The sequence below is a fragment of the Phyllostomus discolor genome, chromosome 13, assembly GCF_004126475.2.
Source record: "Phyllostomus discolor isolate MPI-MPIP mPhyDis1 chromosome 13, mPhyDis1.pri.v3, whole genome shotgun sequence".
Taxonomy (NCBI): Eukaryota; Metazoa; Chordata; class Mammalia; order Chiroptera; family Phyllostomidae; genus Phyllostomus; species Phyllostomus discolor.
Window position 1 is genome coordinate 20,354,367 of NC_040915.2, and position 23,816 is coordinate 20,378,182.

At 57.7% G+C, this 23,816-nt stretch overlaps 1 long non-coding RNA gene across 2 annotated transcripts; it reads left to right on the plus strand.

Annotated features, from left to right (window-relative positions):
• The first annotated feature begins 418 nt into the window (after nt 1–418).
• LOC118497835 lies at nt 419–15,985 on the plus strand. 2 transcript variants are annotated; one of them, XR_004900346.1, is made up of 3 exons: nt 419–601; nt 12,040–12,158; nt 12,697–15,985. It is a non-coding gene; the product is annotated as an uncharacterized LOC118497835 (long non-coding RNA). The 2 variants fall into 2 exon arrangements; XR_004900345.1 differs by having other exon boundaries at nt 14,525–15,985.
• Nucleotides 15,986–23,816: the final 7,831 nt, after the last annotated feature.

The following is a 23,816-nucleotide window of genomic DNA, read 5'->3' on the forward strand; positions in this document are numbered from 1 at the left end:
GCTCCCAGGGATTTGCTCCTGTTCCCAGGCTGACAACTGGCAACCCTCAGAACTCCATCCCCACCCCCTTCCTCCTCCTCCTCCTCCTCCTCTCCCTGCCTCCCTCTCCCCCAGCCCCCCTTCTTGGGCTTAATGACTTCCACATGGGCCTCTGGCAGCTGGAGCCAAGCCTCCCAGCATTGTCTGAAATCTCCAAATTTAGAAGAAATATGAAAATTGTCAACCACTCCTTCCTTAGGGGGTAAAAGCAACATTCAGCACCGGGGGCAGGTCAAGGCGAGGCGGTCACGTGGCGGGCGCCTGGGCCAATGGGGGGCCCCCGGGAGGACTCCGCACCCGCCTCACCCCGACACTGGGCTTGCTCCTTCAGCTCATATAAAGTAAAAGGCAGAGGGGCCTCTGTGGCCAGAGAGCAGCAAGCAAGGGGCTAAGAGGAGGGGGGTCCGGTGCCGGCCGTTGGAAAACGCCCCGGTGGCAGTGAGGGGTACCAGAGTCCCAGTCCAGTTAGTTGGGAAGCAGTGACATCCCCCCAGAATCCCCCAGGTGGGCTGGCCCCCATCTCAGGCCACAAGGAGCCTCACCTGGACCAGACACAGGAGAGGTAAGAACCGATGGTAGACGTTGGGTGTACGAAAGGGGGCGGGGGCTCATGGCATCTAGGGGACGCTGTGTCAGAGGTCCGGTCCTTGTTCTCCTGCTAACCCGCTCTGTGCCTTCCGCCTCTCTGAGCCTCGGTCTCCCCATCTGCACAGGGGCTGAACTTGATCTCTAAGCACCCTTCCCGCACTGGCCAGATGGGCAGAGTCCTTGGTCCCGCTGGCTCCGAGGACTTCTTGCGGCTGAGACGAAGTGGGGGTGGGAGCAGAGCAAGTGGGCAGTGTCAGCGTCTTGCCAGCCTGAGCTGCCCTGCCGTGACCAAGTCCGGGCCCGTCTCCCCGGCTTCCCTGTAGACAGCGCTCCTTCCGTGTTCTCTGAGGTTTGATTTCACAGCTCCCGGAGCCGGGGCTCCTGGCAAGGAAAACTGTTTTCCAATAATGGCTTCAAGAAGCAAAGCTGGAAGAGAAGCCCTTATCAGCTTGGGCTCTGGCAGACCGGCAGACAGGCGGGAAGGCCAAGGGGCTGGCTGCTCGGCCGTGGGATGGGCACGATGGCTGAGGGATGGGCTCGGTCTTCAGCCCCAGCTCTGCCTCCCATTGCCTGGCCCTGTGGCCTTGGGCAGGTGCCCTATGCTCTCTGACCTACAGTTTTTTCTCGGTACCTTAAAGCTGTTGGATGACCAAGTGTCCACACAGAATGTGGCATCTGAGCCCTTTTCAAGCCTAAAACGCAGAGAGTGTCGGGAAGTTGTCACAGGTGTCCCTGAGGTGAGCCTGCCCTGGGGCTGCTGGTATGGAGTCCAAGCAGGTGCCCGTAGCCTGTGCGAGTTTTTGGAGGTTGAGCCCCCAGTGAGGAAAGGGAGCCGAAGGGGATCTGACGCAGGCGTGGCCCCAGGCAGCCTCTGGCGGGGAAGGTGCTGATCTCTGGGTGAGGACAGCAGCGTGGGGTGGGGACAGAAGAGACAGCAGAGAACTCCAGGGGGGTGACGTGGTAGGCGTGGGAATCAGAGGAAGGCAGGAGATTCAAGATGGGCATCGTGGGGGACAGGCCTAGGAAGAGGCAGGGGTCTGAGGCCGGGACTGGGAGACAAGCAGGCCACATCACTCTTCTGAACAAGCTCTGGCCTCGGCTGGGGCCCAGAACGGACCTGGTCTTCCAGTGTCGGCCTGCCCAGCATCGTCTGATGGACAGGCCCAAGGCCATTATGGCCAAAAGGGGATTCTGGAATCCAATTGCCTGGGTCCAGTTCTGGCTTGTTTACTTACTAGACAGGTGACCCTGGGCAAGTCACTTGCCATCTCTGGCCCTCAGCAGGGCATTGCTTGGGCCATGTGCCCCATAATGCAGTGTGCAAACCACTGCACACTCACCTGCTGACAGGTAATCCAGGATGGGGCCCGGGCATCTGCGCTGTGAGCTCCCTGAGTGATTCCCATGCCCGTGGAGTTTTGAGAATGCTACGCCATCAAGCAACTAGGGACCCTCGCAAACAAGGCCGAGGCAACTGAGTGCACAGAAAGAGAGCCCTGGTCTAGGTCGCCCAGAGAGCTGCTGGCAGAGCTGGAGCAGAGCCGTTCTCCCTGCCCAGCCCAGGCCTCCCGGAGGCGGTAGGGACAGGGAAATGAGATGCGATGCCGATGGTCCAGCACTACCTAAGGCCTGAACATGGACTAATTTGTCTAATTCTCACAACAGCCCTGTGAGAATTAGGTGCAATTATTATCCTTCTCCCCGTTGTACAGAGGAGGAGACAGAGACACAGATAGGTTAAGGAGCTTGCCTAAGGTCACACAGCTCGTGGGTCATGAAGCCTGGACACTGTATGTGATCTGGCTGCCCGAGATGCTCTCTCCACATGGGTCTCCCACCTCCTGCCCTGCCACTGGGCCACCTCACCCTGGCATCCTGGCATCCGCAATGCACCAGTGGATATGTCTGGTGGATTTTCCGGGTGCCGGGTGCTGGGCTGAATCTCTAGCATTATCGTTTAATCCTCCCAGGATGACCACGAGGCAGGAGTCAGCATCATTCCACCATCCCCAGTTTATAGGGAAGAAGACCCCTGGGGCTTACGCCAGGTGGCACAACTAGAAAGTGGCAGAATGGGTTGGGACCCACTCTTCAGCTTCAAAACACGCACTCTCACCTGCCCCCCAAGGCCCAGCTGAGAGCAGTGAGGAGGAATGCCACCCCCACACACACACCAGAGGCTGGGGGAGCGGCCTCACAGGAACTTGAACCCAGGTCTTCTAGTTCCAAGGGGACCGCCCAGCCTTCCACCCTGCCACTTCCCCAGGACCAGAGAGAGACTGCTTGTCACTGGTCCCTAGGAGCCACAAGGCAGCTCTCTGAGCAGAACCAGCCCTTTCCCTGCCTGGCCAGGTCTGGGGAAGAGCTGACACGCGTAGCCCTAAGGAATAGAAAGTTCCAGGCCCAGTGGCACCACTGACTGTGTGAGCCTGGAGGGGCCTGGGAGAGGGTCCCTGAGGTCCTCACCTGTGGGCTGTGCCTGGGCCCGCCTCTATTGCAATTTTCCAGCTAAACAGTCCCCCAGGGCTTAGGGCAGCGGAGTTGCGCCAAGAAGTGCGATAAAGCCTCTTTCTGATCAGCGTTATTACAGTCATTTTTGTTCACATCTCCTAGTGCACACGAGCCGCAGTTTCCCGGGGCTCATACCTAGAGAGGGATGACCGGGTTCTGGGGTGCACACCCGGTGACTTTGTAGAGGAGCAGCGTGTCGCTTTCCAAAGTGGCTGAGCCCAGTCACACGGCCTCCGGAGTGTGGGCGCAGCCCCTCCCTGGCAACGCTTGACATGGCCAGGTTTCTTGAAGTACGTGGGTAAAGCACTTTGTTTTGTGTCCATTAAATCTGTGTGGGAAGAATGTAAGGAAGAAACAAAAACACCGCCACAGCCCTGTCCACCTGGGTCTCTAGAGAGTGCCCTGCGTGTGGGCCAAGCTGCAGAGGGAGTGCCCCGCAGGCACGGAGGTGGCAGCGGGCACCGCCCAGCGGCCCCGCCCGTAGCCCGGCGGCATGCAGTGGCCACGGTCCAGTCGGAGGTCGCCTGCGGGACACTGTGCAGGAATTTGGGGAAAAGAGCCCACAGTGGCTGCCGCCTCCTACAGGCCTGTCTAGACAGGCCCCACGGGGCTTCGCCACACACTTCAGAGCCAGCCCCTTTCCCTCTTGCAAAAGAGGCTTGTTGGTGGCAGTGCTTCGCCACCAGAAACCTTTTCTCCAGTTCAAAACATGCCTGAATAGACAGACAGCAGGAACCACCCGCTCCTGTGGCCCGTGGAGACCGCTTCACTCAGGCCTGTTTTTGTTCGGGTGAGAAAATGGAGGCCGACTCTGGAGCTGGGGGGCTTCCGATGCGGGGTGAACCCCCGTGCCCAGGTGAGGAGGTGAGCAGGCAGGGAGCACAGCACTGCTAGGGTGGGGCTCAGGTGCGGCAGGAGGCCGGTTGCAGGGTCAGAGGGAAGTCAGGCTGCCTGGGTTTGAGTCACAGATCCGCCTCGCAGCAACTGTGTGACCTTGGGCAGGGTAAGCACACCTGTCTCACTAGGTTATTTAGCTGTCTGATTAAATGAGTGAAACCTCATACAGCCCTCAAAACAGTGACTGACACAGAGTAAGTTCTCAATAAAAAGTAGTTGCAAAAATGTGAATATGAAAGGCAGCTTCTTGGTGGGGCGGAGAGTGAGCTGTACTGAGCTCCAATTCTCCTTTCCACCTGGGGAGGGGGTAAACTGCTGCTTCAAAAATAGCAGTTGGGCCCTGGCTAGTATAGCTCAGTAGACTGAGCATGGGCCTGTGAACCAAAAGGTCACCAGTTCGATTCCCAGTCAGGGCACATGTCTGGGTTGTGGGCCAGGTCCCTAGTAAAGGGTGCATGAGAGGCAACCACACATTGATGCTTCTCTCCTTCCCTTTCTCCCTCTCTCCCCCTCTCTCTACATAAAATCTTAAAAAAAAAAAAACAAGTAGCACATATCAACTCTGCTATCAACTCTGCCCATATGTCTGGTCCCTTTGCCCCACTCTCTGAGGTAAGAATCATTATCCCTCTGAAAACCTAGAGGCTCAGAGAGGTTTAGTCATTTGCCGAAAGTCACACAGCTTCTAAGAGGCCAAGCTTGGGCTCCATCCCAGGTCTGGCTCACCCTAGAAACCATGTGCTTACCCTCTAACACCGTCCATGAGCAAGAACTAGTCCTGGTTCTGCCCTGCCTAACAGGGACAACATCTGGGCAGGGGCTGTTGGAGCCTGATGCTCCCCTGTTGTGATAAGGGGATGGACAGAGCTCCCACCCCACTGCCCAGGTCCCACCCCTCAGGCCTGTTCAGGGGCAAAGGTGGACCCTGGCGAAATGATCCTTCTGCCCACTGAGCAGCTCTTAGTGCGGCTGAGTGCCCAGGGGCCTCAGCAGTCCAGGCTGCCCCTTGCCCCACATGGCCCATGGAGCTTTGAGGAAAGGGCAGTTGGCTAGGCCAAGGCTGGAAGGAGCAGCCTCACCCTGGCTCCTCCCCAGGAGCCCACATCAGCCACAAACCTCTGGCCCCCTCCTCAAAGACCGTCAAAGACCCACGCCATGGTCGGACGGAGGAGGAGAAGCCCCAAACTCGAAAACACACTGACCCCACAGGCTCCACAAGGACGGTGTTCAGCTGCCACTCGAGGGTGCCCCACACCGTCCTCCTCCCACCGCTGCAGGGAAGCAGGGGCAGGGTGAAATGTCCAGAGGGAACCTGCCCCTCAGGGTGGCATGGCCCCGGCTGGACTGCCGAGCTCGGAGGCCACTGGTCAGTCCACCCAGAGCCACCCAGACTGCAGGCGTGTGGCCCCACAGCCCCGTGGAGTCTGAGAGCATCTGCTGGGAGAAACGGAACGAGATTGGGGTAACAGGGAGAGAAATAGGCTAAGACTCCGGTCCTGGCTCTGCAGCCAGCACCCTCAGGTACGCTCCTGCTCCTCCGTCCCTCGGGCTCTCCAGGCTGCGCTGCTGCATGATTTAGAGTAAAAAGGGGACAGTTCAGGTTACCCGTGTACTGCAGTGGGTGCACAGGCTCTCAGGGAGGAAACACCTGGGGCAGGGGTGGTTGGAGTAGCAGGGGGGCACACTTTGGTGTTTTGGGGGTTTTTTAAGAAATTGTATTTATTTATTTATTTATTTTAAGAAATATTTATTTATTTGTCTATTTATTTATTTATTTTTAGAGAGGGGAAGGGAGGGAGAAAGAGAGGGAGAAAAACATCAATGTGTCGTTGCTTCTTTCGTGCTCCCTACTGGGGACCTGGCCTACAACCTAGGCATGTGTCCTGACTGGGAATCGAACCAATGACCTTCTGGTTTGTGGGATGATGCCCAACCAACTGGCCCCCCTGTCCTGGGGCACAGTTCAGGTCAACAGAGAAGAAAGGAGAAGGCATTCCGGGTGGAGAGCTCTGTGTTCAAAGATACAGAGGCAGGACTGGAAAGACATTTTCAGGAGAAGAGCCCATTCCGTTGGAACCGGGGGTAGGTCTAGAAACTCCATGAGATCCAAGGAGGGCAAGGTGGGACAGGCTTGGTCATGAAGCAGCTTGGATGGCCAGAATTCAGAAGGTGGGACTGGTTTGTTTTGGGTGGGGGGGTTGGCATCTGTCTCTGGGAGAGAGTCCCTTTCTTTAGCCTGTTTGTCCCCTTCCCCAAAACACCATCAGGCCAAGAGCTGCACTGCGGGGCAGAGACCTGGGCATTGGTGACTCTGAGATGTCGCATAGTGGAACAGGAGGCCTTAGGGTGGGGTCAGGAGCCCACAGGCTGCATCACCATCTAAAGAGCTTTTGGAGGAACAAGAACTTGTTCTTTGTACCCGCAAAGGACAGGGCATACAACCCAAGAGAGGCAGGTGTCAGCAGGATGTTAGGAAGGAATCTCCAGGAGTCTATCCAAAGAGAGGCAGGTGATTGGGGAAGCAGTGAGCTCCCCATCGCCAGAGGTATGCAAGCTCAGCAGACACTGTAGAGACCTTCAAGAGAAGTCAAGCATTAGAGGAGGTTGGGCTTCAGGCCTTTCCCACCACCAGACAGGGACTTCACATCACAGCCCTAGATGCCTTGGGACAGTCGTACGGGGCTGAGCTACGCTGCTGCCTGAATGTCAGATTCCCAGCGAGGCATCTGCCCTGGCTGCACACAGGGGGCCTCTAGGGACCCCACTTCCTTTCACCCCACTGCTGTCTCCTGCCCTTCCCAGGGAACGCCAAGGAGACCTGGAGCCTGGCTGTAAGGCTGGGTCCCTGGGGAACATTCAGCTGATGGCCTTCCACCCAGCAGGAATGAGGCGGAGGGGACCAGGGTCCCTGAGAGCCCTGTTCACACGCCCCAGAGAGTTTACATGGAAATTCCAGGAAGGTCACAGGGAAGCTTAGAACAAGATGCTTTATTTTTGTCCCTTTTCTTTCCTGTCCCTCAATCCTCCTCTTCTGAACTGAATCACAAAAAAGACCAAGTGTGGAGAGAGGGGGTGCAGGGCATACGAGGGGGCAGACCAGGCAGGGCCTGGGGAGGTGGGCAGCTATGTGGGACAGGGTGGAGGGAAGGGCAAAGTCAGGGGGATAGCCAGGGCAGGCCTGGGCACGGTCCTGGGCAGGGTCCTGGGCAGTGGGCATGCACGTGGATCCGGCCATCAGGCATTCTTGGACACTCAAGACCAGAGCTGCCTGAGCTCTGGGTTCCAGCTGGAGTCAGAGAGACAGCCCAGGTTCCCAGAATTGACAGAGGGTCTCAGGACTGGGGCTACCAGGGACCCTGGGTACTCAGCCGACTGCGAAGCAGCAACGTAGGACTCGATCCCTCTCATTCACCCCCGTGAACCTGGTGCAGGCTTAATACATTTTCTTGGTGTTGAGTCCTAAACTCAGAGTGCCACAGTCCTGGTAGAGCAGAAAGTCCTGTCAAGAGCACCTCCAAGGCCACATCTGGTGTTGTAGATGCAGAGCCCATGACCAACACCGCCGCCCTGCCAGAGCTGTGCGTCCTTCTTCGCCTTTCCTCCCTTCTCCTCAGGCGGGACCATGGTATTGTCTTTGCAGCTAAGGGAGGGGGACAAAGGAGAGATTGGTGACCTGCCAGGACATAACTCTCTTTAGGAGGGAGTCAGAAGATGAAGACATCTTGAGTTCTGGCTGCTCTGTCCAGGAAGGCCCTTTTCCTGGCCAGGGATGGTCCCCCAAGCTGCCAGCTGCTGCAGATGGGAGGCTTCCTGTGGATGAAGGAGCCTGAGGCTGGGAGGGAAAAGCCTTGGTTCTGCTCCTGGCTCTGCCCCAACTCTCCATGTGACCTTGAGCATGATCTTGAACATAAGGTCCTCTCTGGCCTCAGTGTGTCCAGTGAGGGCCTGGACCCAAACAGCTTGGACAGAGATTCCATCCATGATCTATCCCAGTCTCTGGTAGGACCTCCTCTCTGTCTGTCTCGGTCCATCTTAGCTTTTGTCTCGGCACAGGAAGGAGGCCAGGCACAGCAAGAACACCACAGGCTGTAGGTCCCTCCCTGCCTGGAAGCAGCATCCTCTATGCCCAAGCTTTGCTCTCCAGCTTTGGAATTCCCAGAGAGGCAAAAAGCTGAGAAGGCCCTTAAGATCACCCCAGTGAGGGAATCTGAGACCAGAGAGGTTTGGCAGATGGCTCAAGGTCACACAGCAAACCATGCATAGGGTCCCCTGAAGTCCAGACCAGGGCTCTCTCTACTGCCCACCCTGCCGCCCGGAATAATGGACCTGGGCACTGGTTTACCTTGACACCTCAAGCCTCTACATGGGGAGCCTACAATCCTTTCTGCTCCCTGGGACTCAGTTTCTTTTCCTATCAAGCCGAAAAATGGGGTAGACCAGATGTCTCTAGGAGTCCCTCCACCCCAACACTGAGGCTCTAGTATTGCTGCCTCAGCCCTTTCTTCACAAAGGGTGAGGCCACCCAGGCCAGGAAGTCCTACCAAGTCACAACCCTCACCCAGCCCTGTCCCACCCCAGACCCCAGGGCTGGGTTTTACCCAGAACCACAGGCTCAGGCCCAGCTCCCCCTTGAAGATCTGGAATGTTCGTACCATAAAAGGGCAAGTGTGCCTCTCTCAGTCCCTGCTGCCAGCCTCGCTGGGGGAAAGGCTACGCTATTTATAGAAAACTCAAGGGTTTGCTCCTGAACTCAAGATGGAGCCTGCACCAGGCAGCCCCCTCCCCGTTGCCCTCGCCCACCTTCTCTCTTCCTTCCCCTTGGCTTCCTCTCTCTGCCTCTCTGTCTTGCTCTGTCGCTCCATCAGCCTCCCTTCCTTTGTCTTCTCTCTTCTTTCCCCTTGCTTCTCCCTTCTGCCCAGATCTCCTCAGAGTCCCCTCCCCTCCTCCGTTCCCTCCCTTGGACCTTGTTTTTGGTGGTTGGGGAAAGAAACATATCTGCACCCCCCTCCCTTCTTAAACACTATTTACAACATAAATTCCAAACATCCGCCATCTGGTTCTGGGAAGGGCCAAAAGATATTTGGAAAAGGAAGTCATGATTATTCCACGTTCAAAGCCAAAGGAACTTAAAGGCTCTCCTCTCTCCCTCCTTCCTGAGGGGCCCCTCTGCTAAGATCTGAACCGTTAGGATCCCTCAGTGAGTAGAAGGGGCCAGTCCCAGTGGGGCCTCGGACAGACAGCATCGCCTTCAGCTCCGTGCTTCTTCTCTCCATGCCTCAGTCTCCTCTTCTGAACAACGGCATGAAACCAGCAGGAATGCTCAGAGACATCAAGTCCTGCTGGTCCAGGTCACTCGGGCTGCTTTGCACTGAGCAGCAGGGGTGGGATGGGGGCAAGAGGAGTGAGAGGCAGCTAGGAGAGCTCCGGCCTCAACATGTACTGCCCCGTGTCTGTCTGTCTGTCTGTCCCTCTCTCTCTTACCAAGCAGATCTATGGGGGCCATTCATAGCAGGGGGATGAGGTGGGGTCAACTTTCCCCCCATATTTGACCCTGGGAGAACTCTGGACACCTAGAGTCCCATCCTTTCCCACCATCAGGATGAGGCCCAGAGAGGGGAAGACACTTATCTACCCTCACACAGCACACCTGCAGGGGGCCTGGGCTGAAGCTACTGCTCTTCCCACGCAACACGTTCCCAGAGAAACCAACATTTGTGTTATCCAGAGGCGTCACTCAGGCCCAGCCGATGGGGACCCTGGAGCCCCCAGATCTTTGCAAAGTAGACAGGACAGAAGGGAGAACTAACTCCTTTATCGTGGGGTTTTGTTTTGTTTCTTAAGCAAACAGGAACGTGCAAGGGGAAGATTCTGTGGGAAAGAGGCATAACGACAATGAGAACGAGACACCCCCTTCCTTCTGGACACTTGCAGCCCTTGCCAGGGCCTGTGTGGCCTCCGCTTTCTCTGCTCACAACCCCCTCCAAGTACAGACTCACACACACCTGACAAAGTGCCATGAGATGCCGACTCAGGTTGTCACTCTGTCAAAGTAATACCACAAACCATCTGGTCATACACGGGAGCCGTGAAAATGCACGGTGGGCCACCTAGGGCCACTCCCACCCTGACACTTAGGTGCCGTGAGACCCTGAAGGAGTGCTGTAACCTCCAGGAGCCTCAGTGTCCTCATCTGTAACAGGGAATAAAAGTGGCACCTGACTCACAGGTGATTGTAAGGAGCAGGTGAGAAGATGGACACAGAACAAAGAGCTGTGCGAGTATGAGAGCGTCCAGGGAGTGAACTGTAGCACCCAGCGTGTCAGCTGTTGCTTCATCACGCAGGGTAAGCCTGATGGGTGGTAGCTAGCATCACCGTCACCACTTTCCCAGTTTTTGTTCTCCCTGAAGGTCAGGGTCATAGGGATACTGGTTTCTTACTCTCCCAGAGTCCCGGCTACTTCAAGCAGGGCCTGCCTGAAGGGCTCAGGCAGGTCCGGCCCCTCTCTTCCCCTCTCTTCCCTTCATCACTCTTGCTTCCACCTCAAGCTGCATTCCCAGGGCTTGCTCAGAAGTCCCCAAGCAGCGACCTTCCCTGGGGAGGAAGTGGGGAGCGTGTGAGGCTGGTGAACTCGGCTGGGGCGTCCAGGGGATGGGAAGGCACTCTGGGAACAGAAAGCCCCGAGAAGCCACACGCAGAGCTCGAGGCCCTACACGGTGGCTCCCACAAAAGCCTCCATGTCCTCTCCGGGTGCCACTGTGGGCCTTTGCCCCATCCTTCTCACCTCTCCCCCGCCCTGTGCACGGAGTGGTGTTGGCAGCCATTTATTGTGGGCTTACTGTGCACCAGCCACTGTGCTTGCACTTGACATTCTACTTCCATAACTGTGAGGTTGGAAGGCAAGGCTCAGAGAGGTGACCCCATGAGCTCTAAGATCACGCAGCTGGTGAGTGTTAGGGCGAGACTCCACTGCAGGGCAGCCCAGCTCCAGGGCCTGGGTCTTTTCTCTTCTTTCCAACACAGTGGAAACCCTAGGGCCCTGGAGCCCAGGAAGCACATCAGCCCTGGTACGTGCACTTGCATCGGGGAGCCAGGGAAGGTCACTGTGGCCCGGGAAGCCCCTCGGGAAAGAACATGTGGGTCCTCGCGTCTGCCCAGAGCCCTCGCCTCAGCTCTCCCACAGCGGTGCCATCTGGCTGGCAGATGTGGCCCAGTCCCAGTCCCAGCCCCTCATGTTTCTTGGAAACGAGCAAGGCCGGGAAAGGGCATTAGGGCTTCTGCAATGACCATGGTGACGTGAGCTTGGTTTGGTGTCCACCGAGCCGGCCACTGCCCGAGTTCAGGAGACAGCTGGACTGAGCATGAACAGCCTGGGTTCAGGCTGGCCTCTGGCGCTTGCCAGCAGATGGCCCTGGGCACGTGGTGGAGCTTCTTTGAAGATCAGTAAGCAGGGAAGTTATTTCTGCCTCCAGTGGCGGTTGTGAGTGTCCTGGAGTTACAGAAGGGAGGGAGTTCTGTGCAGGCTGCAAACCATGTGCAGCTGGAAGTGGTCACAGGTGGCCCAGGGCTGTCCCTTCAGTCTTGGCCACTGTGTTAACCCCAAGTTTTGATCTACCCCTGAATGGCTCTTTTCCAGTTTGTGAGGCCGGAGGTGGGGTCTGAGCGGCCTCTGGGAAATTTCCATCAGCCCCATTCTTTCACTGACGGGGCCTGGCTGTGCTTGGAGTGGGGCGGTGGGGGGGCTCCATCTCCTGGAGCTTGGAGCTGCTCAGGAGGCCCCTTTTGAAAGCCAGGCAGGCAAAGTGGGAACGATGGCTGCCTGGGGCCCGAGAAGCAGGCTCTTGGAGGCCTGGACACTCTCAGCAGGTTCAGCCGGACACTTCCAAGGGCCCAGCAGCAACCCAGATCCACCCGCAACCCCTCGGAGCCTGGCAGCCAGTCAGAACCCCCAAAGGCCACAGGGCACCCCAGCACCTGCTGACAGGTGGTACCTTTGTCCCTTTCAGGAAAGGACACGGTCCTGCAGGCGCCGTCCCTACCACCCTGACGGTGAAGGAGCAAGCACCCCAGCAGGGACTTCCTGAGGACCAGAGGAGGGCAGGCCATGGGGCCTGGAAGTGCAGCTGTGAGTGCTTCCTGCCTCGGGCCTCCGATGCCCACCCACCCCGCACCTCACCCCACTCTCACGGTGCCCCCGTGGCAACCCCAGTCCCGTGGGGCACTCCCCCCACCCCAGCCCTCAGAATGGCCAAGAAACCAGGTCTCAGTGGGGGAAGAGCTGACAAGGCCCCTACTGATTGGTGGGGGGTAGGCAGTTTGGGGCTGTTGGGTCCGGGTTGCAGGAGAAAACAAGTGAGACCAACAAAGGAACAAACAGCCAGGGGCCCAATACCCACTCTGCCTCCAAACAAGCAGCACGGAGCCTGCGTGCTGCGGAGGAGGCGGGACTGGGGGGAGGGGGGATGCTGCCTGTCTTCCCAGGAAAGGCACAAGCAGGGTCGGACTCTGGGAACATGTAGACATGGGTGAGGGAACCCGATGATGACAGAACCAGCACACGGGGCTCTGACAGGGCCCGTGAGGTCGGGTGTATGCCCCAGTGACCACCGCAAAACCGTGACAGTCGCTTTTACCATCCATCCTGTTCTCCCCATGCTTGCCAGTTTTCAGCACCCTGTGCACGGAGCAGGCAGGGTGGTGTACCAGCTCCATAAGACAGGTGGACACACTGAGGCCCGGGGAGGCGAAGGAGCTAACTCAGAATGGCACAGATAGCCCCTGCAGACGGGTGTTCTGGCGCCAAACCTCAGGACAACGGAGAAAGTGGAGGGAGGCTTGGAGGCGAGCAGAGGAGGCCAGGAGCCGACACTCCGGGGACGGGTGACAGGCCCAGGCCTGGCTTACATAACGCAGCACACCTGTTCGCCTCCACACGCCTCACACGTGTGTGCAAACGTGCAGCCCAGCACGTCTCACACACCCGGCCCTCTCTCCCGAGCCAGCAAACCCCCGAGACTGCGTCTAAACAAATTGGATTAGGAGGGCCACAGGCGCCTCCTCCCTCGACTGTCCTGCTCAGACACTGAGCAGGCCTGCAGAGCTGCCAGCTGCGGCGTCTCGGCCATGCTGACAGCCAGCCCGCAGCCCCCCTCCACCCATCCCCGGGCCCCCGGAAGACGGCCGGGGTCCGAAAGGATGCCACGATGATGGATGGGCTGAGGGAGGCTCCAGGGCTGGCTTAAGAGCACACAGGATGTTAGTGCTCGTGTGAGGCTCATTTCTGAGCTGTTCCCAGCAACCCACCCCCACCTCCCCTCTCACCCTCCCCTCCCACAGCTTCTCCCACGGTCTCTGAAGCCGGAGCCCGGGCTCTGACCAGAACCACCCTCATCTTGGTCCCACAGCTGAGCTGAGCAGGGACTGGCCAGCTCAGGAAGCAGTGGCCTGGGGGATGAGAAGCAGAGGGAAGGAGGAGCTTGTGCGCAGAGAGAAAATGCCATTGTAAAGGCGGCATCTCAGTGCTTTCTCACCCTTGTCTTCTTTACTCCCCAGAGTGTGCCTGGCAGTCAGGGGGCTGTGCCCACAGCACAGATGTGGCTCCTGAGCGTCATTCAGTCAGTGGTTCCACAGCTCTCCCTTCCTGAGCCCTGACTTTGCACCAGGCCCTGGGCGGGGCGGGGCAGGGCAGGGTGGTTAGGGACCCCAAGATAAGCCTCGGCCCCCATTGCTTAACGGAACAGTGTCCTCTGCACTGGGTGCTGGGCGCTGGGGCCTCCCTGGTCTTCCAGGGGCGTCACTACGGGAGGATCCCTTTTCCGTGTGGTGCGCACAAGTAGTTGCATGTTGCCACCAAGAGCACCCTTAGCAATCCTCCCATCAAGAGCCCAGAGCCCAGAGGAGTCAGATAGCCCCAAGTTCAAATCCAGCCTTGCTCCCTTTTTGCTAAATAGCTGTGGTCCACTCAGCCTCTTCCAAGCCCGTTTTCCCTTCAGTGAAAGAGGGACAGCACGGCTGCCACGGAAAGGGGCTGGCTGGGAGGGTTAGTGAGGGTTTTCCACACCCTCATCCGGCACAGAGAGGAACGGAGGCAGGTGCGGGGAAGGCGCGGCCAGGGTCACACCCTGAGCTGGAGGTGAAGCCAGGACCAGGTGGGTGGGTTCCTTTCTCTCCACCCCTTGTCCCAATAAAACTCTCCCCACCTGGGCCACCCATGCAGCCCAGAGGCCACAGGGGGCCAGGTCGTACAAGTGACTGTGGGGACACATCCTGGGCTCCAACCCTCCACCCTCAGCCCTGCCCTGGCCCCTGCAGCCCCAGGGCCCCAGGTGACCAGCGGTGGCCCCCGGCCCTCGCTGGCGGGGAGGGTGGGGGAGCCAGCACAGGCTCCCAGCCCAGAGCAGCCTGGCCATATAAGGGAAGGAGCCAGGGAGGCCTCCTGGCTCCGGCAGGCGAGAAAACCCAGACGGCCACTGTTTATTTTCTCCTTCCCAGCCTCCCTGGAGCTTCCAGACAGAAGACAGAGGTTCCCCCAGGCTGGGCGACGTTTCCTGAAGACTGTGGGGAGCACAGAGGAGAAAGGGGCTCATCCTCTGGGAGCAGCCCCCCAGCCTGCCCACAGCTGACACCAGGTAAGAGGCTGAGGTCACCGATTCAGCTGCCTCCTTTGACAGAAGGGGAAACAGAACCGCAGGGAGGAGATGCACTTGTGACAAAGGACTGAGCCAGTTAGTGACAGAACCTGAGTTTTCCAAGTGGCCCCTGCCTCCTGACTAGGGCCCCAGAGCGAGAAGGAGCCTCTTGAGCCTCTTGTGGGACAAGCGAAACAGGAGAGCTACGAAGCTCCTTCTCAGCGAGGTCTCTTTTGGAGGAGACCAGGGGTCAGGGCCAGTGCTGTCTGCCTGCCAGGCAGGTACACAAGCCTCAAGGGAAGAGTTCCAGGGACTAGACAGCCAGGTCCTCCTAGCCCACCACAGCACCTCCTCCTGCAGGAAGCCCTCCTGGTTTCCCCCAGGGGCGGGAACCTCTATGTCCTCTAAGCCCTTGGCGGTCCTTTCTCAGGCTCTCGAATGCCACCCAGGTCTGCCCCCTGATTGCCTTGCTGGGGGCATTGTCCTTCCACTTCTGGCTGAGTGCACTCCTCCAGGGCAAGGATCCCACCGAGTTTATTCCCGTCTTGTCCTCTGCATGTAGAAGGCAAACTCGGTTTGCAGAACGAACAGGTGCAAGGGTTAGACCCCAAACGCAAAGGATCAGAAACTGGTCAAGGGAGAAGATGCTGAGCTTAGAGTTTAAAATGAGGGCCCTGGGGCTGGTTGTTCTGAGTTAGGAGTCCCAGCTCCCTGCCCCCGGAACACTCCCTTCCCACGGAGCCTTGGGGATGCACAGGGATCAGCACAACTAAAACCCTCATTAAACAACTGTTCTCAGCGCAGCCGCACCAGAGTGCTTTTCCTAGATACAAAGGAACAGAAGGGGCAGCCCTTAGCCACGGAGGAAATGGAGGTGAACCCCTCCCCCGAGCAGAGGCTGTGCCTGCAGCCCTGTCCCTGCGTCAGAGTGACTCCGCAGGACCGTGGGACTACCCGTCCACTTCCTGTTCCTGCACCCAGGAGAGCTGCTACTCTCGCTGCGACGTTCTGAGTCCAGTGGGACCAGGGATGTGCTGGAAATAGCCCTCGGCACCGCCCCCCCTCAGCTCTGGCTGGGCTGGCTCCTCCCCTTCCCAGTCCTCCATGCTGAGGCAAGGAGCTCACCTTGCCGGCCTGCCGCATCTGCCGGCTGGCCGTTTTGCAGGTCGCATGGCTGGGCAGGGCTCCCCAGGCTGCAGTCGCTCAGATGCCCTTTTTTAAAATTTTTGCCAGATCTATTTAAATTTTAAGATGAATATTGTTCATACCTCACTGTCAAGAGTTCTGCAGAGGGAAACTGGAAAACAGGCCCTAATTAGGAGAGGAGGAAGAACTCAGGCAGTGGGGTGAAAGAGTCACTTGCCCGGGGCCCGAGGCCGATGAGCAGGAGCCAGAAAAGTGTCAGAGACGAGCGAGCACCCAGCTGAGGCTTTGTCCGCACCGGGAGACAGGACCGCGAGCGAATGGGTGGACTCGAGTCACTGTCTTCTGAGGTTAGGTAGTGCCCAGGCCACAGACACCCCTCCAGACCGCTCGTTCCCTGCAGTGCCCCCGGGAAGCCGAAGGCGGTTCGGGGGAAAGGGCTTTGGGGAAAAACTGAGCACCCCAGAAGGCAGGGCTGACCTTATTGGCCTGGTTTCTGGGAACAGATGATCACTTTTTTGGAACGACGCTTCCTGACTCCTCACTGAAACCTCCCCGTGAGTGGGGCAAGCGTTCTCTCCCGCAGGGCTGGTCGGGGCGTCTGAGAGAGGAGTACGCGGGCTATGGGCCGTCCAGGCCTCCCAAGGCTCGTCCTGATGTTGGAATCCCTCCCCAGCCAAACGCAGTCTGAAAGGAGCTCCCGCGGGAAGAGTCCCATGTTAGAGGCAGGCAGTACTTCGCCTCAGGGGGCCAATGGTTCTGACCTACCCCTAGTGGTAAAGCCGGGGAAATACTCTTCACATAGGGGCCTGACTTCAGAGTCCTGCTAGAAGCATCAGACACGCTTTAAGTTTTAAGGTTGTGTGTTTCTTGCTCACTCCCAGCCCTGAGGAAGGGTTGTCCACCCCCTTTCTCCCTTTAGACATCCCTGACAATGTATGTCATCTGACACCCAGGCCACCACAGTGGGCAACCAGAAAAGCAGGAGGGTGCCCTTGGGGAGCCCTGAGATTGTGGGCAGGGGGAGGCCGGAGGAGCGCAGGGGGCTCTGCCAGCCCACTCGGATGTCCTCACCCAAGCCAGATCTGGAGAGGAAAAGGGATCACCTCCAGGGCCATCACTCACTCACCAAATGGCATGCATTCCCTGGGCCCGTCAGCACGCACAAAGGCCTCAGTGAGGCCCAGGGACACCCCCAAATGAACAAGATGTGGGTGCTGTCCTCAGGGAACTGGGGGCGCAGCCCAGTCAGAGCCATGTGCAAACAACCTGGGCACTAGCAAGACAGAGGAAAACCATCCGGCCATCCATCAGTGCTTTGGGGGGTCTGTGCTGCCCGGACCTACTTTCGGTGGGAGTGCCGTTGACAAGTCCCCTTCCCCCAAGGGTGGGCCCTGCGGCCCACGAGTGGAAGTGGGCTTAAACGAGACCACAGTGGTAAAGGATTAGAAAAAGGGCACAGGGTGTTTGAGGACGTGACCAGGGTATCCTGACACCCCAGAAGGCCAGGAGGCACATCCCCAAGGACGTGGCTGTTGAGCAGACACCAACCCCACGAAGAGGAGACGGGCAGGAGAGCAGTGCAGCCCAGGAGCTAGGGGCAGTGGGTGCGGCCTCCCTGGAGGAGTGTCCGAGAGGAAGAGGCCAGCAGTGGCCAGGTGGGGCAGGCGCCGAGGCCTTTGGTGAGGGTTTCAGAATCCAGCCCGAGGGCAGCGGGAGCCCTTTCAGGAATTAAGGAGGGGAGCCACAGGACCCTATTGGCACGTTGAGAAATCACTCTGGGAGGGTGTCAGGGAAGGATGGGTGGGAAATCTGGGGGTTCGGGGTAGTAGAGGCAGGGAGACCCAGTAGGAGGCCACGGCAGATGTTCGATTGTATAAAATATCAAATTCCATGATGGTGCTGTCTGGCTGGGAGACACAGAGCAGGGGAGAGGGGAGTGGGGTCAGCCTGTTGGAAGACTCCATTTACCGAATGTGCAGAACTGGCTGCTCTGGAGACAGAATGTGGCCGGCCCAGGGCTGGGGCCAACGGGAGGGAGGGGCCACATGGTGGCAGGTCTCTCTTTGGAGGGAGGAAATATCTTAAAATTGATGGTGGTGATGGTTGCTCAACTCTGAACATATTAAAACCCCATTTCATCATGCACTCTAAAGGGATGAGGGGACCTTCTTGCCATAAAGCTCTTTGAAAAATAAAATGAAAGGGGAGTCGAGGCTTGGTCCCAGAGGGCTCCAATGCCTGGCGGAGGGTGGGGCACACAGGTGGGGCTGGCCGTGGAGCCGAGGCCCCTCCCCCGCCCCTCTCTCTCCCTGGGAGGCCGGACTCCCTGCCGCTGCCCGGTGCCCTGTCCCCCAGCCTGAGGTGCAGTGCTGCATCTCTGGTCAGTTGGGAGTCTGAGATGAAGCACTGTAGCTCGGGAAGGGAGAAATTGTTCTTCCACCCTCCTCCTGGAAGTGCTAAGTGGGGGGCGGGTGGGGGGGAGCATCGGGAAGGACAGGATGTTTCCACTCTCCGTGCTGTCAGCTGCTTGTGCTGAGGAAGTTTCCAGGCTCAGATCCGACCCACGCCATCCATGCTTTGTGAGTCTGGGCAAGTCCTGAGTCCTCCGGGAGCTGCGGCCTGTCCACCTGTCAGGGTCCACCCCTGAAGCGCTTCAACGCAGGTTCCGAACCCTTCTCAACACGAAGTCCTATGAGTGACTCGGCACTGAAACCCACTCATCGTTCATGGCTTGCACCAAATCGTTCAATCCTCAAGACAAAAGTCCTGGGCTTTGGGTCAGGCTCTTCACCGGAAGAGCCCCTCCCTCGCTCCAGGCTACAGCCTGACCCAGTCCACTCGTCTCACAGTCTGATGTCTTTTAGGGGCTTCAGACGAGCAAGGAGCAGCCGAGGATAATCCCTGGGCTAAGCACAGTGTTATGTGACCTCCCAGCAAGCTTGGGAGGTGGCAATGTCATTGACCCATTTACTAATGAGAAAACTGAGGCTCAGTTAAGTAACTCGCCCAAGGTCACACACATTGTGTTGGGTCAAGGTTGTAGCCTAATCTCCCTGCTCTCAGATCTGTATCCTTGCCCACTGCTGGGGACAGGGGACCAGCTGGTGAACATAATCACTCCTGCTCTGCTCTTGCCCTTACACGTTGGCTCACGTTTAGCAAAGACAGACCCAGAGACTTTCCCTCCATCCTATTGACCGCCTTCTTCCTCCCCTCCCCTCCCCTCCCCCAGGGGATTTGCATCTCCCCCAGCCCAGCAGCCCCTGCTCGATCCCACTTCACAACTGAAGGAAGCCGAGGTTAAGTGCCTTGCTGCTGCCGGCCACCAGCAAGGAAGCTGCCCAGCAGAGCCCAGGCTCCAGATGGGCCCTATGGGTTTAGAGTGAAACCCTCCCTGTGGCTGGAGGCTCAGGAATGCGCACAACTCAGGGCTGTTGCGGGAAAGGGGGCAGGGTTGCGGCTGGTCGCTGCTCAAGGAGGTAGCCTTTGACCACCCGGAAAGTACCCTCCAGGGCACTTGAAGTTCCAGTCACTACGCCTCCCGGAGCCACATCCTGCGATCCGCCGCACGCCCACGCTGGGTCTGCAGACCGGCTGCGCGCAGAAGAAAATTCCAGCCGGCCCCGTAGGGACACGCCAGGGCCCTGGTGCTGAAGGCCGCGCGCTCACCTTGTCCTCACGGTCCAGTTTTCCCAGGAATCCCTTGGATGCTAAGATGGGGATTCCTGGAAATACTGTTCTTGAGGTCATGGTTTCACAGCTGGATCCGCCTCCTCCCACCCCGGAGCTGTCCCCGTGGGGCTCGGCGCAAGCACCGCTCGCAGGTCAACTGGCCAGCCGTGCACTGGAGGTAAGAGGGCTTGGGGACTGCGTTGACCTTTAAGTTGCTTTTCTTTCCATTTTGTCCATTTCATAACATCCCTGGGAGGCTGGATGTGGGAGCTTCACCACGGTCGCCCTCGTGGGAAATTAGTCCCAGCGCTCGGCTGAGCCGGGGCTGGACAAGCACACCGGGAAGCCCCGGGTTCTTCCCGTCTCCACCGACTCTCGCCCCGCTTCCCAGCATGCCATATGGTAGGGGCCACAGCGTCCTATCTACATGATTGATAAACTCATAAATGCATACAAATTTATTGTAAAGCTTATGAAATCAGTTCAGTAAACTAAAAACCCTAAGTCTTACTTCAGCTTGGAGTGCAGCCATAGAAAAATGAAAATTTGTTTCAAGGTAGAGCAGAGGAAGCTCAGAGCACCCCCTTGAGGGGATGCCTGCCTCTACCCACTCCAGGGGCACGGCTCTTCACACTCCCCCTGACCCCGCACGCACACAGGTGCGCATGCGCACACACGCAAGCGGGCTGAGACTCCCTCTGCCCCAATCACCTTTGAGCCAGTGGAAGCTTCAGCACCATGCATCATCTCATTACCAGTGATGCCTCCTCTTACAGTCCTCTTTACGTCCACACCCTGGCTTCTCCTCAGAGCTCCTTGAAGGTCAGGGTCATTGATGAGACTCAGAGAGTTGGAGTGAACGGCCCAAGGTCTCCCTGATAGCAACAGGGAGAGCCAGGATTCATTCCAAGTGCAGTAGCCTATGACAATGCCTTCGCCAAAAGTAAAAACTACAGGACTGAAACAAGAAGACTCTTTCTGAACAGAACTAGGGCGTGCTAATGACCGAATGCCACCCTGAGTGTGGCCCCGGTGCCAAACTAGAAATTTCTGCAAGCTCTTCCTGGTGCTTGCCCTAGGGTTGGTAGAGACAGTCAGTGCCGGGGCCCCAGAATACTCACTTCGGGGAGTGACCCCGTACTCCCAGGGGGCTCCCACACGTGTCTCAAGCTGCCTTCTTAACAGGCCTCATCCACAGAACCTGGAGCTAGCCTGGCCATGAGGAAATGTGCCTTGGTCCTAATAATGACAATAATAATAATAATAGCTTCCACTCGCTGACTACCTACATTTTTCCAGACAGTGTGCTAAACTCACTCACGAAGCTGGAACCAAATCAAGTCTGTGTTTATACTTTCCAGCCGCCCTTGCCCCCTCCCTCCCACCGGCCTGGGGGGCAGGGCTGCCTCTCCAGGACTTCCTCTGGGGGAAAGGGTCAAACACGTGGTGTCTCTGTGTTCTGTGACCACAATAAAGTGCTGGGCCCTTGACTTGCGTCCTGGTTCTTCCTGGGAACACGGCATGGGGTGGGGAGGAGGCAGGGAAGAACCCCACGGCCCATCTACAGTTTGTTTGGCTGACCACAAAGGAGCACAGACTGGGCAGCTCTGGCGGGTTAGGGAGAGCGCTCCTTTCTCAGAGTCCTGGAGGCTGAAAGGGGACGACAACGGCGTCTAGGGTCAATTTCTCCTGAGGTCACTCTCTTTGCCTGGTAGAGGGGCTGTCCTCTCCCTGGGTCTTCGCTCTGCTCCTGCCTGCGTCCTGACCCCTTCTCCTGAGGACGCCGGTCACATTGGGTTAGGCCCCACACTAATAACCTCATTCCACCCTAGTTACCTCCTTAAAGACCCTGTCTCCACACACAGTCACTGCTCAGCCCATAACACAGTGCCCCTGAGATGACCCACGGGTGCCTTCACATTCCCCCACACTTCCAGAGGCCAGCACGGAAACAATCAGGACCCACACTGGGGAAGTCAGTCGGAAGCCCTAGGAAGCTGCCGTGACACGGCTGGGGATGCCCCGCTGTTGGGGGGAAAGTGGGGGCGTTAGAGGAGGGAGGTAAGGCCCACTAGGGTGGGACCAAGACAAGAGCTGAGAAGCACTTGGGGCCTGGCCCACAGCGGCTCAGCTTTCATCCCCAAGGTGTGACTGGCCAGGTTAAATAGGAAAGCGTCTGCAATCACACCCCGCATAGGTGTTAGGGTTCAGAGTGAGCTCTGGGCTTTAGCGGAACCATAGGCATAATGGCCAATGCACAGGGACATTTGAAACACAAATACCCCACCTTAGGCGTGACCGTCTAAGTTTCAAGAAAAAAAAAACCCAAATCTGACAACCTCTTACACAATGATAATGGGAGGCACAGGGGGTCCCCACATCTCTCCTTTGCACCGCAGAACCAGCTCAGAGGAAGGCCTGTGAGCCTGCACTTCACAGCTGAGGAGCCCGAGGTCCCGAGAGGGTAGCGCTGTGAGGACAGACTCCTTCACACATGCTAGTGTGCGCGTCTGCACTGCCCTTGCAGGATTTCAGTGTGGAGACGATTTCTCGACACAGCCCTTAAGTAGTTAACCGTTTCAAACACATCCCTAGATGCTCCATCTTGTGGGGAGAAGGAACTGGCACCCTCCCCCCACTCCCGTGACAAGTCCAGGGACAGATCCACAGGACTGGGCCCGGGTTCTTCAGGCAGTGAGGGCAGCCTGCACCAGATCCCTCCTGAGAGAGTGGCCGCTTGGGACAGTGGCAACAGGGACAAGGCTTGAGCAGGGGAGAGAGTGCCCTCTTGTGGCCAATCCTGGAAAAACATGCTTCCTTGCTTACAGGGACTTTCCATTATTATTACTAATGTTATCAGTAATCATTATCTAACACATTTGCATAGGGTTGTGTGTCTCAAAATGCACTTTCTACCTCGTGACCTCATATAATCCTTGCAATGAGGTGCATATTGTCACCATACATTTTCAGAGGCCCAGCCAGTTTAAGCGATACTTACTAAAATAACAGTAGCAATAATAGCACCTAGGATTTATTGGGCCCTTACTCTGTACCTGGCACTTTGAATTTGTTTTGTACATATGACCTGACCTGTGAGATTCATGGTGGCCCTTATGGAACGGATGGAGAACAGTTCAGAGCCTTAGACACGTGCCTGGGGTCCCCTAACTGCTCAGTAGCTACATCAGGCAGCAAGCACAGCCCCGCGGCCGACCATCTCCCATGCGAGCTCGGAGCCAGCGGCGTCCAATCTGAGCCTCGGAGCCCACAGTCCCTCTGCAGGGGCCACCTCTTGCCCTTCCAGAGGTTTTTTTCTTGCTTCAAGGAGAAAGCCTCCTAGGCTCCTGGAGAGCTGCCTACCTCAGAGGGCACAGCAGGAAGGGTGCCCTGGAATTGTTGTCGGATGTGGTCTGATGATCCAGATAAAGGCTGTGAAATGGGATGCTCTGGTTCCAGAACAACAGGCCTGCAAAAAAGCTGCTGACCGAGAGGAAGCCCAAGGGAGGCCAGAGAAGGACAGTCCGGCCTGTGGGAGATTACACAGCTCCAGCAGTCCCGAGGGCCCGGCTGGCAGCCTGTGCGAGCCAAGGTCATTGCTGCGAAAGGGCAGTGGCCCCAGAAAGGAATCCAGGCCCGTCTTTGCATTTCAGACCCAGACTGCCCCTCTCAGAGTCAGCGGACCAGGCGCAGTGGCAAACAGCCTAGCGGGGAGGGAGTCGGCCCAGATTTGCTCCTTTTGTGTAAAATATGGGAATGGCACTCCAACAAACTCACTCCCAGGACAGGCAGAGGCATCTCAATCGCACTGTAGCCTGTGGAAGGCCGGAAGGACCCTCAGCTACATTAACTGAGAAACCGTCCCCTCTGACCCAGACCATAGAACACTGCTGCACCCCAGAGCTGTGTGTTTCCTTGGCCTGCTCATCCCAGGACAATTTCTGACAGAGAGGCATGTATGAGTGCTTACGTGCCTCCAGTGACAAGGACCTCACAACCTTACCAGCCCTCCGCAGGTTCTTAGCTTGGAGGTCCTTCCCCTGCTGAAGTGCAAGCCCTGTCATCTCCCCCATTTGTTCACCGCCCATGAGACTTACAGACAGGTCCCGGCTCCCGTGGGTTCCTTCCTCCAGGCTACACATGCCCCAGCCCCCTGTGACCCCCTTTCTGCACAACCACACCCTGGTTTTGAGACCCCTTCACGTCTTTGGGGCCAGGACACCTTCAAAAAGCTAACCGAAGCTGTCAGTCATCGCCCTGAAAAGAGCTGCACCCCACACAGCATGCAGCGCACTCCTTTAGAGGGTCCCGAAGCGCGACAGACCCTGTCTTTAGTG